Source organism: Scyliorhinus canicula, chromosome 2 (assembly GCF_902713615.1).
Source record: "Scyliorhinus canicula chromosome 2, sScyCan1.1, whole genome shotgun sequence".
Classification (NCBI taxonomy): Eukaryota; Metazoa; Chordata; class Chondrichthyes; order Carcharhiniformes; family Scyliorhinidae; genus Scyliorhinus; species Scyliorhinus canicula.
Window position 1 is genome coordinate 230,997,624 of NC_052147.1, and position 14,186 is coordinate 231,011,809.

The window sequence follows — 14,186 nt, forward strand, 5'->3', positions numbered from 1 at the left end:
GATTTCACAAATCAATGCCCACAGTGACATACTTTCTATCTTAATATGCTGCCGGCATTGTTTCCATGCCATTAGTGCTGATGCCTCTACCGGGCTCGTGGAGTACCTGGCCAGCGAGAACGGAAGAGGTGTCAATGACAGTGCCCTTAAACTTATTCCCCTGTATCAGGCTTCCTCCATTAACTCTACACCAACTACTCCCCCACTGCCCACTTCCTGACATTCTCAACATTCGCCACCCAGTAATAATTCAGCAGGCTTAGCAGTGCTAACCTTCTCTTTGTCTGTCTCTCTTCAAAAATGTCCTCCTGATCTGGAGTATCTTAAACGGCAGTATAAGCTCCGAGATCATCCTATTGACCCGACCAAAGCTTTCCACTGGGTTTGTAATATTCAACAGAAGTTTATTTGCCGACAGGGAGACCCGACTATCCCCAGCTGGAGGCTCCGAGCTGTAAAACCCACAATAAAAGGCCTCAAGTACCCAGTTTACCTACTGACTCAGTGATCACCTTCCTTCCCAAATCTTTCATCCAATCATCTCTCTTGCCACCACCTACCGCCTCAAATGATGCGCAAGCATTTTGCTGTTTTTTTTCCCATACTCATACATCGCCAGCTGACCTGAAGCAGCTGCACCACCACCTTCCCCATAAACAAAAGCTCAAACTCCACCTAGAGCTTCTTTCTCTCCTTTAGCAGTGGCTCCTTGGGAGCTGCCGAGTGCCTCCGATTCACCTCCAGAATGGCTTCCACTAAACTTTGCTTTTCTAGCCGCTCCACTTTCTCTTTATGCACCCAGATCAAAATAAACTTTCCTCTGATAACCACATTAAGCGCTTCCCACACTATAAGCACCTCCACATAGTTTTGTACAGCCAAACTTATCCTTTTGCAGATCCCCTTATCAGCCAACAACCCCACAGCTATCCTCCACTGCGGCTGCTTGGAACCTCCTCTTTCCATGCGCTGGTCCACCAGATGCAACGCATGATCTGAGACCACGATTGCCGAATATTCCGTCCTAACCAGCCCTGCCAGCAACCTCTTATCCAGCACGAGAAAATCGGTCCCGGAATACACCCGGTGAACATGCGAAAAGAACAAGAATTCCTTTGCCTTTGGCCTCCCAAATTGCCATGGGTCCATCCTTCCCATCTGCTCTATAAACCTCAGAGCTCCCTCGCCATTGCCGACACCTTCAAGGACTTTGGACACAACCGATCAACCTTTGGATCCATGGTCGTTTTGAATTCTCCCCATATTCATCCAGTGTGTATCCAGATCCAGACCTTCACCAACACACTCTTCCTATACTCTGCATTGTCTCAGGTGTGGGCATATATATTCACCAGCATCATGGGTGCCTCCTCCAACTTCCTGCTCACCATTACAAATCTGCCCCCAGGATCTGCCACAATATTACCAGCCGAAAATGCCATCCTCTTGCTAATCAGCACTGCTACCACCCTCATCTTCATATCCAGCCCGAAGCACACCACCTCCTCCCCCTCTCTCTCCACCACTCTAGCCCCCACTTTGCTTTCGTTAACTAGCCTAAGAAGCAACAGTTACTTCCCTCTCCAAACACTTTTAAGTTCAGCAATATTCTTTGGGCGTGATTCTCTGGAAAGATTTTGAAGTTTTGTAGAGAGCAGCCCGGTCCAGCAAGGCCGGCAACGCTATTCAACGTGAATTGGTAAACTTAATGAGGCCTCACGGGCTTCTCGCCGCAAATGAAGGCTCGCCAACTGATTTGGTAGCATCACATTCGCCAGCCCCCCCTGCACTTACAAGGTCGAGCAGCACTTAAGCAACATTGCTCAGCCAACCCCCTAGCCAGCTCGTAACAATGGTGCTGAGGAGACCGGCCTCAAGATTCGGGGACCCAGACCTGGGGAGGCTGCTGGACATTGTGGAGGCCAGGAGGGATGTTCTGTTCACCCGAGGGTCCCGGAGAGTCAGCCGCAGGGCAGCCAGTGCTGCCTGGCGATGGCTGTGAGCACTGGGAGTGTGGTCAGGAGGACTGGCCTCCAGTGCAGGAAAAGGATCAATGACCTGCACTGGGAAGTATGAGTGAGTAGACACCAGTAGACTCCCACCCCGAGACCTCTCTGCCCCACGGGAGCATCTAGCCCCCAACTCTCCATTGCGACCCTCAACCCTCCCTCCACACCCCACCCCCTTCAATCCCCACAACCCTTCCTTCACAACGCCCTCCCACCCACCACTGTGAACCACGTGTGTGACTAATGGTACCCTCGCTGTGTCTCCTCAGGAATAGCTCTCCCACAATCACTAGGAGAGGGCCCAGACTGGCGGTGGTGTGCCAGACATCAGAATCCTCACCACCTTTGAGGAGCAGGCCCTGGAGATGACCGGTGTCGCTGAGGACAGGACGGTCACCAACGTGGAGGCTGGCGGACACCGCAGAGATGAGGAACCACTGAGCTCCACACGGGGAACCTGTCAAACATGAGTTGTTATTGCTTTACTGACTGACCAATCCCTCCCACTGACCACATGTCCATTCTCCCGCCGGTCCTCCAGCCAATGGTGCCGGCCCATCCTGGGTGGCTCCTTCAAGGGTCCCCCACCCTCTGCCGAGCACTGGGGTGGCAAACCCAGCACCCCCAGACTCTTTGCCTTTGAACAAAGATGGCTACTCACCTCCTCGGCTCCCCACAGAAGCCCTTCCATCAGTATTACGTTTTTAAAAAGGAGTACTAATCGGCGCCAATGTGACGACTTGTTGGAGAGGCCGGTGAATGACGGGAGGCCGTTGGATACCGTGTGGCTCCCATTAATTGTAAGGAAATAGGGTTTACGTGGTGATAATTGGTTTCTTGCCACGCTACGGCGAGATCTCGATTTCACCTACGGGGGCGGGCCGGTTGCATTGCAAACTGTTTGGCACCTGGCGCGGTTCTCGTTTTTGGCCTCTCCCGCTATTCACCAGCCATGTTTCGCTTGAACACACCCTTTATTAATTGTTCACACAACGACTGGACTACTCCGCCCTGGTTCACATATTTTTGTCATTGTATACCAAATTGAGAATATTCATCACTCGGAACTGGTGTTCCACGTTACCCTTCTGGATTTTGGGATAGTCTCGCATTTAACATCAGCGGGGTTCTTAGCAGAGGGAAGAGCAACTCTTTGAATTAGAAGGAAGGAGTACATCTGAGGGCTGTACATTGCTTCAGGCAGGTAAAAATGAGTATGCTGCCACAGCAACGCAAACTCCTTTGGCCCTTTGGGGTGGGGGGGGGTGATGGGTTGGGCGGAAGGCCGGCGTGGATCGGATTGATGACCACAGCAAAGGGTTCAAACCCTGTTCTGGCTGGGATGGATTTGGGACCTGCCTTCTCTAGCCATTGTGGCACCGTGAAAGCAATCACTTGCTGTAAAGAGCACACAAATTAGGCAGTGACTGTGAACTAGGCCAATGGGTGGTGGGGGAATAATGCTTTCTCAAACTTAGCATTGTAGAGAACCAGAATGAAAGTGCAGACCCTTTACAGTCATTTATATATATATATATATATGTATATATTTATAATCTTTATTGTCACAAGTAGGCTTACATTAACACTGCAATGAAGTTACTGTGAAAAGCCCCTAGTCACAACACTCCGGGAGGGAGAATTCAGAACGCCCAAACTACCAAACAACATGGGCGCGATTCTCCACAAAGGCGGAGAGTCGTGAAGGCTGCCGCAAAAACGGCCGTGTTTCACGGCAGCCTCCGCGCCCCCTCCCGGGACCCGATTCTGCTCCCCGGTCGGGGCTAGCATCGCGGCCCCGTGAACTACGGCATCGCGGGCTTAACGAATTTTGCTAAGCCAAAGTTAGCGACGGCTGACGCATATGATGACGTCAGCCGCGTATGCGCGGATTGGACGACTCCAACCCGCGCATGCGCGGATGACGTCATCCGCGCATATGCGTCAGACCCGCGCATGCGTGGTCCGTAATGCCCCTCAGCCGCCCCGCGGACTTATCCTGCGGGGCGGCAGAGGGAGAAAGAGTGCGTGGGAATTGGACTTGCTGCCCGCGATTGGTGCCCACCGATCGCGGGCCCATGCCACCCTTGGCACGGCCGTGGTGCGGCCGTGCCAATCGGTGGCATGGTTGTGCAGAACGGCACTTTGCCGCCGTTTTCACGAACTTGTATAGCAGGTGTATTAAAATTCGTGAAAACGGCCGTAAAGGCCTTGGAAATCGGTCCATCGGCCAGGGGAGAATCGCTGCTCGCCGTAAAAAAACGGCGAGCAGCGATTCGTGTCGGGGGGCGGGCGTGGGGGGGGGGGGAGAATAGCGGGAGGGCGTCGGACCAGCGTCGCCGTAAAAATTTGTGCCGCCCGCTACTCTCCGCCCCGTCGTGAGTGTGGAGAATCGCGCCCCATGTCTTTCGGGACTTGTGAGAGGAAACTGGAGCACCTGGAGGAAACCCACGCAGACACGGGGAGAACGTGAAGACTCCGCGTAGACAGTGACCCAGCTGGGAATCGAACCCGGTTCCCTGGAGCTGTGAAGCAACAGTGCTAACCACTCTGTTACCGTGCTGCCTATTTAGACAGTAACTTCCCGTGATTTTCACTATCATATGCTTTATCTAGTGCTGCAACAAGTAATTGATATGTACATCTTTGACACGCCCACATCTCCCTTCATCTGTCAGCAACGCTGCTGGAGCGAACCAGTAATATTTATTGTGCCAGTTTAAATCCACCACAGCAGACAAGACCGTACACAGCACCCCTTCGTGAGTGTTCATTCCCACCCAAAGAGATTTGGCCGCGGGGAAATCCACAGTGAGGTTTCTGAACTATTAATTTGGGAGTAAAGAGCAAAGCTGTAAACAGCAACCACACAGCCGTGAACAGGGGACAACCTCGAGATTCTTCAGGTAAGAAGTCTTTGTTTTGTGTGAATATGTGTGAAAGTCTTACCACCACTTACGGGATTCCAACTTTGTCGATCAGGGGAGGAAGATCGGGGCAGTGCTGAAACACTGAAATAGTTCTTCAATATTGGGACACGGAAGTGGCTGTGCACAGCTTCTTTGGCTGTCTGTAGGCAGCAGGAGCTGCCACAGGGAGGCTGAAAACTCAGCCACAGATACAGCCAAGGAGTCCAGGTCCAATAGTCCAGGTTGAGTCATTCGCTCACCTTGGGGGGGGGGGGGGCACTGAATTAAAGAACAGTTACCGGAATTTACATGGAGCATGTTTCTACTTGGAGAAGGAAGCAATGTGGAGATACAGTAAGGTGGCATTTGCATTCCAGCAATGACCCACATTACTTGGAAACACCTCTTAAATACATTGCAGAGATGAATTAAAAAAACAAAACGGACCCAAGTCATAGGAAAGAGTAAAGGAGGGGTGACTATTACAATACACTTCTGGCTGACTCACACCTCTGTAAAGATGAGTTCATCCCAAACTCTCCTCTGCCTGCCAACTGGCAGCAGGTCCTGCCAGCCATCCCCTACCCTTTCTGATTCATTCAGCCCATTAAACGTTGATTTTAAAATCCCCATTCTGGTTCAAATCCTGTTGTGGTGCCACCCCCTTCCTATCCCTGTAATCTCTTGCTCCACAGCCTTCAGAAATCTCTGCACTGCTCCGGTTCTGGACACCGCGGGGAGGGGCAATTATCCAGCCGCTCTGTGCCCGGCGTAAAACCCGCTAACTTGGGAAAATTCTGTGCGAACCCCAGAATGGGGGCAGGATTCCACTCTTGACTTTCCTTAAGAAAGTCCAGAGCGATTCTCCTACCTGCAGTCGGGCTGGCAGGGCCCCACAGTGATTCTCGCTGCTTTGGCTGCGGAAACGGGGCTCCACACATCTGGTCGGGAGTCCGCACATGAACACAGCGGCGGCATGCAGCGGCTGTGCCACGCACGATGCCGGAATCGGACCGTGGACCATCATCCAAAATGTAGGCCCCCCCGGGATTGCGCCCGCCCGCGGATATGTGCCGCACGATCGCTCCCCTGACCGTCCATGCCCCCCCCCCCCCCTCCCCCCCCCCGGGCGACCGATCCCCCAGCCCCCACCCGAGGTTCCCGAAGGCCAATATGTGGTTAGAACCACGCCATCGGGAACTCGGCCAGTTTTGCGCGTCGAATTGCAGGGCGCTGTCAATGGCGCCCTAGCTGTGCCGCGTAGATCACGCGCGAGTGATTCCCAAGCGATTCTCCAGTCCCCGAGAATAGGTTCATGTCATCCCAGAAATGGCCAGAAGTGACTAGCATGAATTTGAATATGTTCTCATATCATTAGTGAGTTTAAAGTCAGATTTTCGAGCCTCATCCAATTGTCCCACCTACCAGCAGATTGTCAGCCCGGCACCAGTTACAATTGGTCCTGACAATTGTGGACCAGGTGCAATGGACTCCAAGAGACAGCAAGGGGGTCGGTATCCTTTCTGCACTTACGTCCAGGGTGCCTAGGGAGGTAATTAAAGAGAGGAGGTGGCTCCAGCTGGCCTGGAGGGGCTCAGGTCAGGGGTCTTTTCCAAGTGAGGGGGGTCGTGTGACAAGTCTTCTCTCCTGCTAGCATGTCGAAAGATCTGTCATATGAAGGTGAAAGTCTTCCCTCTGATATGGTGGAAATCATTGAAATGCTTATTTCACATTCAATTTAATTCCCCTTTAATGTTTTCAAGCCTCTGGCCATGCTCGGAAGCCTAAATACTTTGAACAACATTGTTTCCATTCAATTTCATGCTGTCACCTTTCACATGCCTCTTGATTGACAGGCCAAGGCTATTTCAGGTGGGCGTAGCCTTGTTTTTATTGCTCTTAACGCTCGATAAAATCTGAAGTGCTTCCTCATTTCAGCTGCTGCGGTTTCTAACTGCAGGTTTTTAAACAGGGTTTACCGTTGTTCTGAAGACCTTTCTAGGAACGCCAGGTGCTCGGTCTGACTGCTTTCTTTTTTATAGTAGGCCGCCTTCAACTTCTAATGCCGGAACAGCATGTCTGTACCGAAGGTTGTTTTCAGCCATAGAACAAGTTGGCTCAACTCAGAAAGTAAATAATTTGACAATGCTGTGGGGGGGGGGGGGGGGGGGGGGGGGGGGGCTCAGAGGTCTTTGGAGTGCCCGGTGGTCTGGGACATGGCTGGGCAGTGCTTTGGTTCTCCCTCTACCACCCTGACAATGCCACCTTGATAGTGCCAGAATGTCACCGCCAAGGGCCGAGGCCTGAAAGGGGGCCTGCAGGACGGGGCCTTTGGTGATTCTATATCGGAGTGTCTCTTCTCTTGTGGAAGTGGGGGATTGTTGCTTCTGTATGGAGGGGATGGGTGTGCAGATGGATAGGAGTATTGTCTAGGGTTCAGTGAGTGATGAAGCTGTCACACCTGGATGTCTGTCACTGTGGGTCTTAAGGGCTCTCATGGTTGAGATTGCTTGGATGGTCTGTAGGAGGATCTGAGTTCAGATGGGTGATGAACTTTCTGTGGGAAAGGGGTCAAACACAAAGAAGTTGCTGCTTTGCGGTGCAATATATTTTAATGTTGATTTGGTTACATTTATCCTATCCATAACTATGGTGTCTGTCTTCATCCGTGACCACTCAGTGGTCCTTTAACTTCTTCAACCCTTGTGGCCTAGCGCTACATCTAGGTGTCTTTGTCTTGTAGGATGGAAACAGAAGTAGAGGTGGAGGTGGCCTGTTTCCTTCTGTAACCATAACTAATCACTTCACACTTCTCTGAGTTGAATTTTGTTTGCTCATTTCACGAGTCTATGTATGTCCTCCTCGAGTCTGATGCTATCCCTCTCACCATTCACTACATCTCTCCGTTTTGTATCTTCTGCAAACTTTGAATTCTTCTCTGCATCCAGCCATTCAAAGTATGAAAAATACCACATTGACCAAACTTTTTCTCATTTGTTTCAATTTATCTTTATTTGTTTTGGAGTTAAATTTTGCCTGATAATAGTTCCATAACATGTTTTACCATGTTCAATGGAAGTTGTTGGCCAGAGATTATCTTGAATGAAGATCTTCAAGGAAGAGAAGAAACTGAAGAGACAGAGAGGACAAGAAAAATCAGTATTTGGAACAGAGCAACAGGAATTTTGGCCCAGCGTCACTTGATTTCCATACCCTTCATCATCTAACCACATTTATCCTTCCTTTTACCTCGTGTTCATGCATTTATGTTATTCACCTCAACTACTGCTTATGGCAGTGAATTCCACATTTTAACTAGCCTCTCGATAAAGTAGTCCCGTCAGTCTTGTTCTCTTACTTTCGAGCAGAAAACCAACTTTTCCAAGCATTCAGCTGTTAACATAGAAACATTTCATCCCGCCCTTCACAGCAGTACTCTGGCTCGTCCACAAAGCTGTAATTCCTTTGTTTCTGTGTCGCTCTGCCTCTGTGTTCCACAAAGCATCTGAAATGAAATGAAAATCGCTTACTGTCACGAGTAGGCTTCAATGAAGATACTGTGAAAAGCCCCTAGTCGCCACATTCCGGCGCCTGTCCGGGGAGGCTGGTACGGGAATCGAACCGTGCTGCTGGCCTGCTTGGTCTGCTTTAAAAGCCAGCGATTTAGCCTAGTGAGCTAATGTGAAACATGTCACTTATTTTTAATAGGTTTTGTTTACAGATCAAATGAGCCTGTCTCTGGGCTGACTTAGTATCATCGATAAACCCCATCCAGGGCATTCTGCTTTACCTTACATTGAAAGAGACATTTAAAAATATGACCATTGTGTAAAGTCCCATATTCACAACAAAGCAAAGTAGATTTATTTTAATTGGAAATTACAAGCCAGGAAAGCCATTCACAGAATTGATCTAGCTAAATTATTCAGTAATGAAAAGTTAAAAAAATTTAAGATAAAAGTGAAAAATGAGAAAGAAAAGAAATCAGGCGGGATTCCTCCGTTGGCTGACGCCAGAATCGGGAAACGCAATTGGGCAGAGAATTGGTTTGACACCATAATCGTGGCGGGTTGCAGTTTCACGCCAAATCGCAATTCTCCGGTGCCTTGACAGCGGCGTCAATGAGTTCCAATCTGCACGTACAGTAAACGCTGTTGGTATATCATTAGCAGGCCTGACCTGGTATTCTCCAGGGCCTTCGTGATTCTCAACCTCCGCTGCGGGGAATTCTCGACGGCGAGGTTCACTGCTGCTTTTCAAATTAGAAAGCAGGTGCTGTGGCTGGTGAGAGAGAGCAAAGAGGTCGGATACAGAGAGGCACGACTGTGGGCTGCCAATCTTGAAACTGATGGGGGAGGAACGGGGTGGCAGGGGCCAGCGACGGGGAGTTAAGCATGGGGCCCATATGACCCTCCTTGGGACTGCCATTGTCGCTGCCTGCAAGGCAGCCATCTTGCTGTGTACCCCAATGACCACCCACCTTGACTCCTGGTGCTGCAGAGTGGCACCAGCCATATGGGTGCCTATCACCACTCCTGGACCCCAACCCTCACCCTCCACTCCACCCTCCACCATACACCCCTCCAACCGGCCGCCACCCACAGGCGGGGCATCACGCAGTCTGCCCAAGGGCAAAGCCCATAGTAGCCCCTACAGGGGGCGCCAAGCAGGTGGCGCAAAGTGTACCGCTTGCATGGGCAGTGCCAGCCAATGGTACTCCTGGCAGCAGTGACGGGCACCAAGGCCAGAGGCCCCCAGGGTGCTAGGCAACGACGGGTCCAGTGATGCGGGAATGGGGGAGGCATGCGGGGGCAGAGTCTGCAGTGCCAAGCAGGGCCATCATGTAGCGTGGTGAACCTGGTTGGGCACAGGGGTATGCACCATGCTAACATGTCGGTCTTTCACCCCCTGCAGACAATAGATATTGGAATTCATCGAGCAATGGTAGCCTCCGAGTTGCAGCTGCTCGAGGAGGAGGAAGCTGATGCAGCGGAGCCTGCCCAAAGGAACAGGAGGCAGCAGCTGAGGATGGAGAGCTAGCCGCCCAACAGGCAGAGGAGGAAGAGGAGATGCAAAGGAGGTGCTGTATGAGTCCTCACTTGTACTGGCACTGCCACATCACGCTGTGACTGTGCCATCACCTATGGGACTAGGCCACCTCCCCCTGTGTCTACGCCACATCAGCCAGTGCTTGGGCAATGCCGTCAATGTTCTCAGCCATAGCCCGCTGTGACTAAACCACGCTCAGGAGCGCCGCTGCAATGTCCAGGTGGCTCTGGCACATGGCTGCATGCCTGTCCTGGGCCTCAGCGACCTCCTGCACAGAATGGCCCATGCCTTGGACATGCTGATCTGTAGCCGAAACCCTCGGCCCCAAGGCCTCCACCACGGACGCTACCCTTGTGGTGTTGGCCTAGGTGGCACACATGTTTGGCACCACCCCTGCTCCTTTACATGGTTGGACTTCTCGAACTGCACCTGCAGGTGCTGAATGCTCACCGCCAACCCCTCATGAAGTCCCTAGCTCTGCGACTGCACCTCCACAATCGATGGGACGGGAGTTCCTACCTCCACCTGCGTGTCATCATCGGACTCGAGATCTGGGGTGTCCTGGATCTTGGGTCTATGGCTCGCATACGTGTCAGTGTCCTCGTCGCTGGTTGGCGCCTGGGACTTTAGCTGTGGCTGGGGGTGGGGGACACCAGAAGGACCCGCCCCATACCAGTGGCTCAAGCAAGACACAAGACAAGCCATATGATTAGACACCTGGCCGGGGTGAGGGAGGGTGGTGGAGCGGGGTTGTGGGGTGGTGTGGGGTGAGGCTGGTGTGAGGGTAGTGTGGGGTGAAGGTGGTGTGGGGTGAGGGTGTTGGTGTGAGCGTGTTGTGATGGTAGTGTGGGTTGAGGTTGGTGTGGGGTGAGGGTAGGGTGGGGTGAGGGTGTTGGAGTGGGGTGTGGGGATGGTGTGGGTTTGGGGCTGGTGTGAGCGTAGTGTGGGGGTGAGGGTGGTGGAGTGGGGTGTGGGGGTGGTGTGGATTTGGGTGTGGGGTGAGCGTGGTGTGTGGGTAGTGTGAGTGTGAAGGGTAGTGTGGGGTTAGAGTGGTGTGAGGGTGTTGGAGCGGGGTGTGGGGATGGTGTGGGTTTGCGGGCGATGTGAGCGTAGTGTGAGGGTAGTGTGGGTGTGAGGGTAGTGTGGGTGTGAGGGTGGAGAGAGGGTAGTGTGGGGGTGAGAGTGGTGTGAGGGTGGGGTGAGGATAGTGTGGGGGTGAGGGTGGTGAGAAGGTAGTGTGGGGGTGAGGGTGGTGTGGAGGTGAGGGTGGTGTGAGGTGAGGGTGGTGTGAGGGTGGTGTGGGGTGAGGTTGGGTGAGGGTGGGTGTGGGGTGAGAGTCGGGTGAGGGTAGTGTGGGGGTGAGGGTGGTGGAGTGGGGTGTGGGGGTGGTGTGGATTTGGGTGCGGGGTGAGCGTGGTGTGTGGGTAGTGTGAGTGTGAAGGGTAGTGTGGGGTTAGAGTGGTGTGAGGGTGTTGGAGCAGGGTGTGGGGATGGTGTGGGTTTGGGGGCGGTGTGAGCGTAGTGTGAGGGTAGTGTGGGTGTGAGGGTGGTGTGGAGGTGAGGGTGGTTTGAGGGTGGTGTGAGGTGAGGGTGGTGTGAGGGGGGGGGTGGGGGTGGTTAGAGGGTAGTGTGGGGGTGAGGGTGGTGTTGGGGTGGGGGGGGTTTGACACAAGTGTCATAGGGAACCACAACTCTGCAGGGACTCACTTCCTCACCTGACGCTGATTCCCGGCGATTGCCCTTTCCTCATGCCCGCTCACCACGTCCATTGTTCTCTGCTCTGCTGCGGTTATGTGCCGCAGGTCCAGCATACCCCTCCAATCTTTACCTTCTCCCAGCCTATGGGCGGCCTTTTCCTGGGGCGGGGTAGGAGGTTGGCGTGGGAAACAGAAAATGCTCAGTGTTAGACAGTCCGACTCATGCAGCCCAGGGGGTGGGTGGTAGCTGGTGGCTTCAGTGGCCAGGGCACCCGGCCATGGCGGCTGGTATGGGTGCCCACATGAGATCCAGGATGGGGGTTTTGTCTGCCCTCCGGGTGGGAGGGGGGGTTATGTGGTTGGTGTGCGGTGGGGTTATGGGTGCATGGGAGGGGGATTGGTGCCAGGGGTACAGTGCTGCCTACTCACCTGGCCACTCTGAGGAGGTCATGCAGTTTCTTCCGGCACTGCTGGCCGGCCGGGATGGTGTTGCTCACGGCGCTGACCGCCTCTGCCACCTATGCCCAGGCGTGGCAAATGGCGGCGGCTGGCAACCTCCTTGCCGGGCCGGGGTACAAGTTCGCCCACCTCTCCTCCACGGCATCCAGCAGGGTCTCAAGCTCAGCGTCTGTAAAACAGGGTGTGGCTCTCCTTGCTGCCATCGTCTTGGCTGGGATGGTTTGTGTGGGGAGTGAAGTGTGTATATGCGGCTGCAGCTTGTCAGCCTCCCGAGTGACAGTCGCGAACCGAGCGAATTCCGCACCATTTCTCATCAGAATCAATTGTTTTCCACATGGCACCGGTGCTAGCACCTTAACGGTCAGTGAATTGGTTCTGGTGCGGCGCCAAAGTGGTTTACCACCACTGATGAATATCATAAGTGGGGTCACTGTTGTCATATAAGAAAATATGGCAACGAATAAATGCACAACAAGATTCCACAGAGCAATGAGATGAATGATCAATTAATCTTTTTTTGATGATCTGGAGATGCCGATGTGGGCTCAGTGGGCTCAGTAAGAAGTCTTACAACACCAGGTTAAAGTCCAACAGGTTTATTTGGAATCACTAACTTTCAGAGCAATGTTCCTTCATCAAGTGACTGAAGAAGTAGGGTATACAAACACATATATATAGACAAAGCCAATGACGTGACTCTTTGCAGGTATTTAAGTCTTTACCGGTCCAGACGGTGTGACTGGAGAGAGGGATAATCACAGGTTAAAGATCTGTGAATTGTCTCAAGCCAGGGCAGTTGGTAGGATTTCGGAACCCCAGGCTAGATGGTGGGGGTTAATGTAGTGAGACATGAATCCAAGTTCGCAACATTACAAATAGCTTACAGAAACTCAACACCCATGGACCAGTTGAACCAGGAACATTCCTTGTCACAATGGACGTCTTGGCACTCTACACCAGCATCTCCCATGACGGTGGCATTGCTGCAAGGCATCGACCTTGCAGAGGTTGCCATGGCATCGTTGTGTGGTGCTGTGGTCGTTGTTCTCCTGAAGGCTAGGTAGTTTGCTGCAAACAATGGTCTGTTTGAGTTTGCGCGGTTGTTTGAAGGCAATGTGGGGATGGCCTTGGCAAGATATCTGTCTTCATCAATGATGTGTTGAAGGCTCCGAAGAAAATGTCGTTGTTTCTCCGCTCGGGTGAAGTACTGAACGACGAAGGGTACTCTGTTGGTTGTGTCCCATGTTTGTCTTCTGAGGAGGCTGGTGCGTTTGTTTTGCTGTGGCGAGTTGGAATTGTTGATCGATAAGTCAAGCGCCATATCCCATTCTTACGAGGGCATCTTTCAGCATCTGTAAATGTCTGTTACTTTGCTCCTCTTCTGAGCAGGTCCTATGTTTACGGAGGGCTTGTCCACAGGGAATGGTGGACACATCTTAAACACATCTTTAATGTGTTTAAGGTGGAAGCTGGAGAAGTGGAGCATCATGAGGTTATCCGTGGGCTTGCAGTAAAGCGAAGTGCTGAGGTGACCGCCCTCGATGAAGATGAGTGTGTCAAGAATGCAACTGATTTTGGAGAGTAGTCCATGGTGAGTCTGATGGTGAGATGGAATTTATTGATGTCATCGTGTAGTCATTTCAGTGATTCTTCGCCTGGATCCAAAGGAAAAAGATGTCATTGATGTATCTGGTGTTTAGCGTTTGATGAAGGTCCTGTGCTGTGAAGAGGTCTTGTTCGAACTTGTGCATGAAGATGTTGGAATATTGAGTTACGAATTTGGTCCCCATGGCTGTAGCCTATGTCTGGATGAAGAACTTGTTGTCGAATGTGAAGACGTTGTGACCCAGGATGAAGCAGATGAGTTGTCGAATTGCGTCTGGGGACTGGCAGATGTCGGTATTGAGCACTGAGGCTGTTGCAGCAATGCCACCGTCATGGGAGATGGTTGGGTGAGGAAGGAGCAGTGCTCTGAAAGCTAGTGTTTGAAACAAACCTGTTGGACTTTAACCTGGTGTTGTAAGACCTCTTACTGTGCTCACCCCAGTCCAATGCCGGCATCT

At 52.2% G+C, this 14,186-nt stretch overlaps 1 protein-coding gene across 1 annotated transcript in view; it reads left to right on the forward strand.

The window, feature by feature from the left end:
• Positions 1 to 4,726: 4,726 nt before the first annotated feature.
• Positions 4,727 to 14,186, forward strand: part of LOC119962012 (dehydrogenase/reductase SDR family member 9-like) — a 48,031-nt gene continuing 38,571 nt past the window's right edge. Inside the window, exon 1 of the mRNA XM_038789761.1 lies at positions 4,727 to 4,915. The gene's annotated coding sequence lies outside the window, so the exon portion shown is untranslated. The remainder of the gene's footprint in view (positions 4,916 to 14,186) is intronic.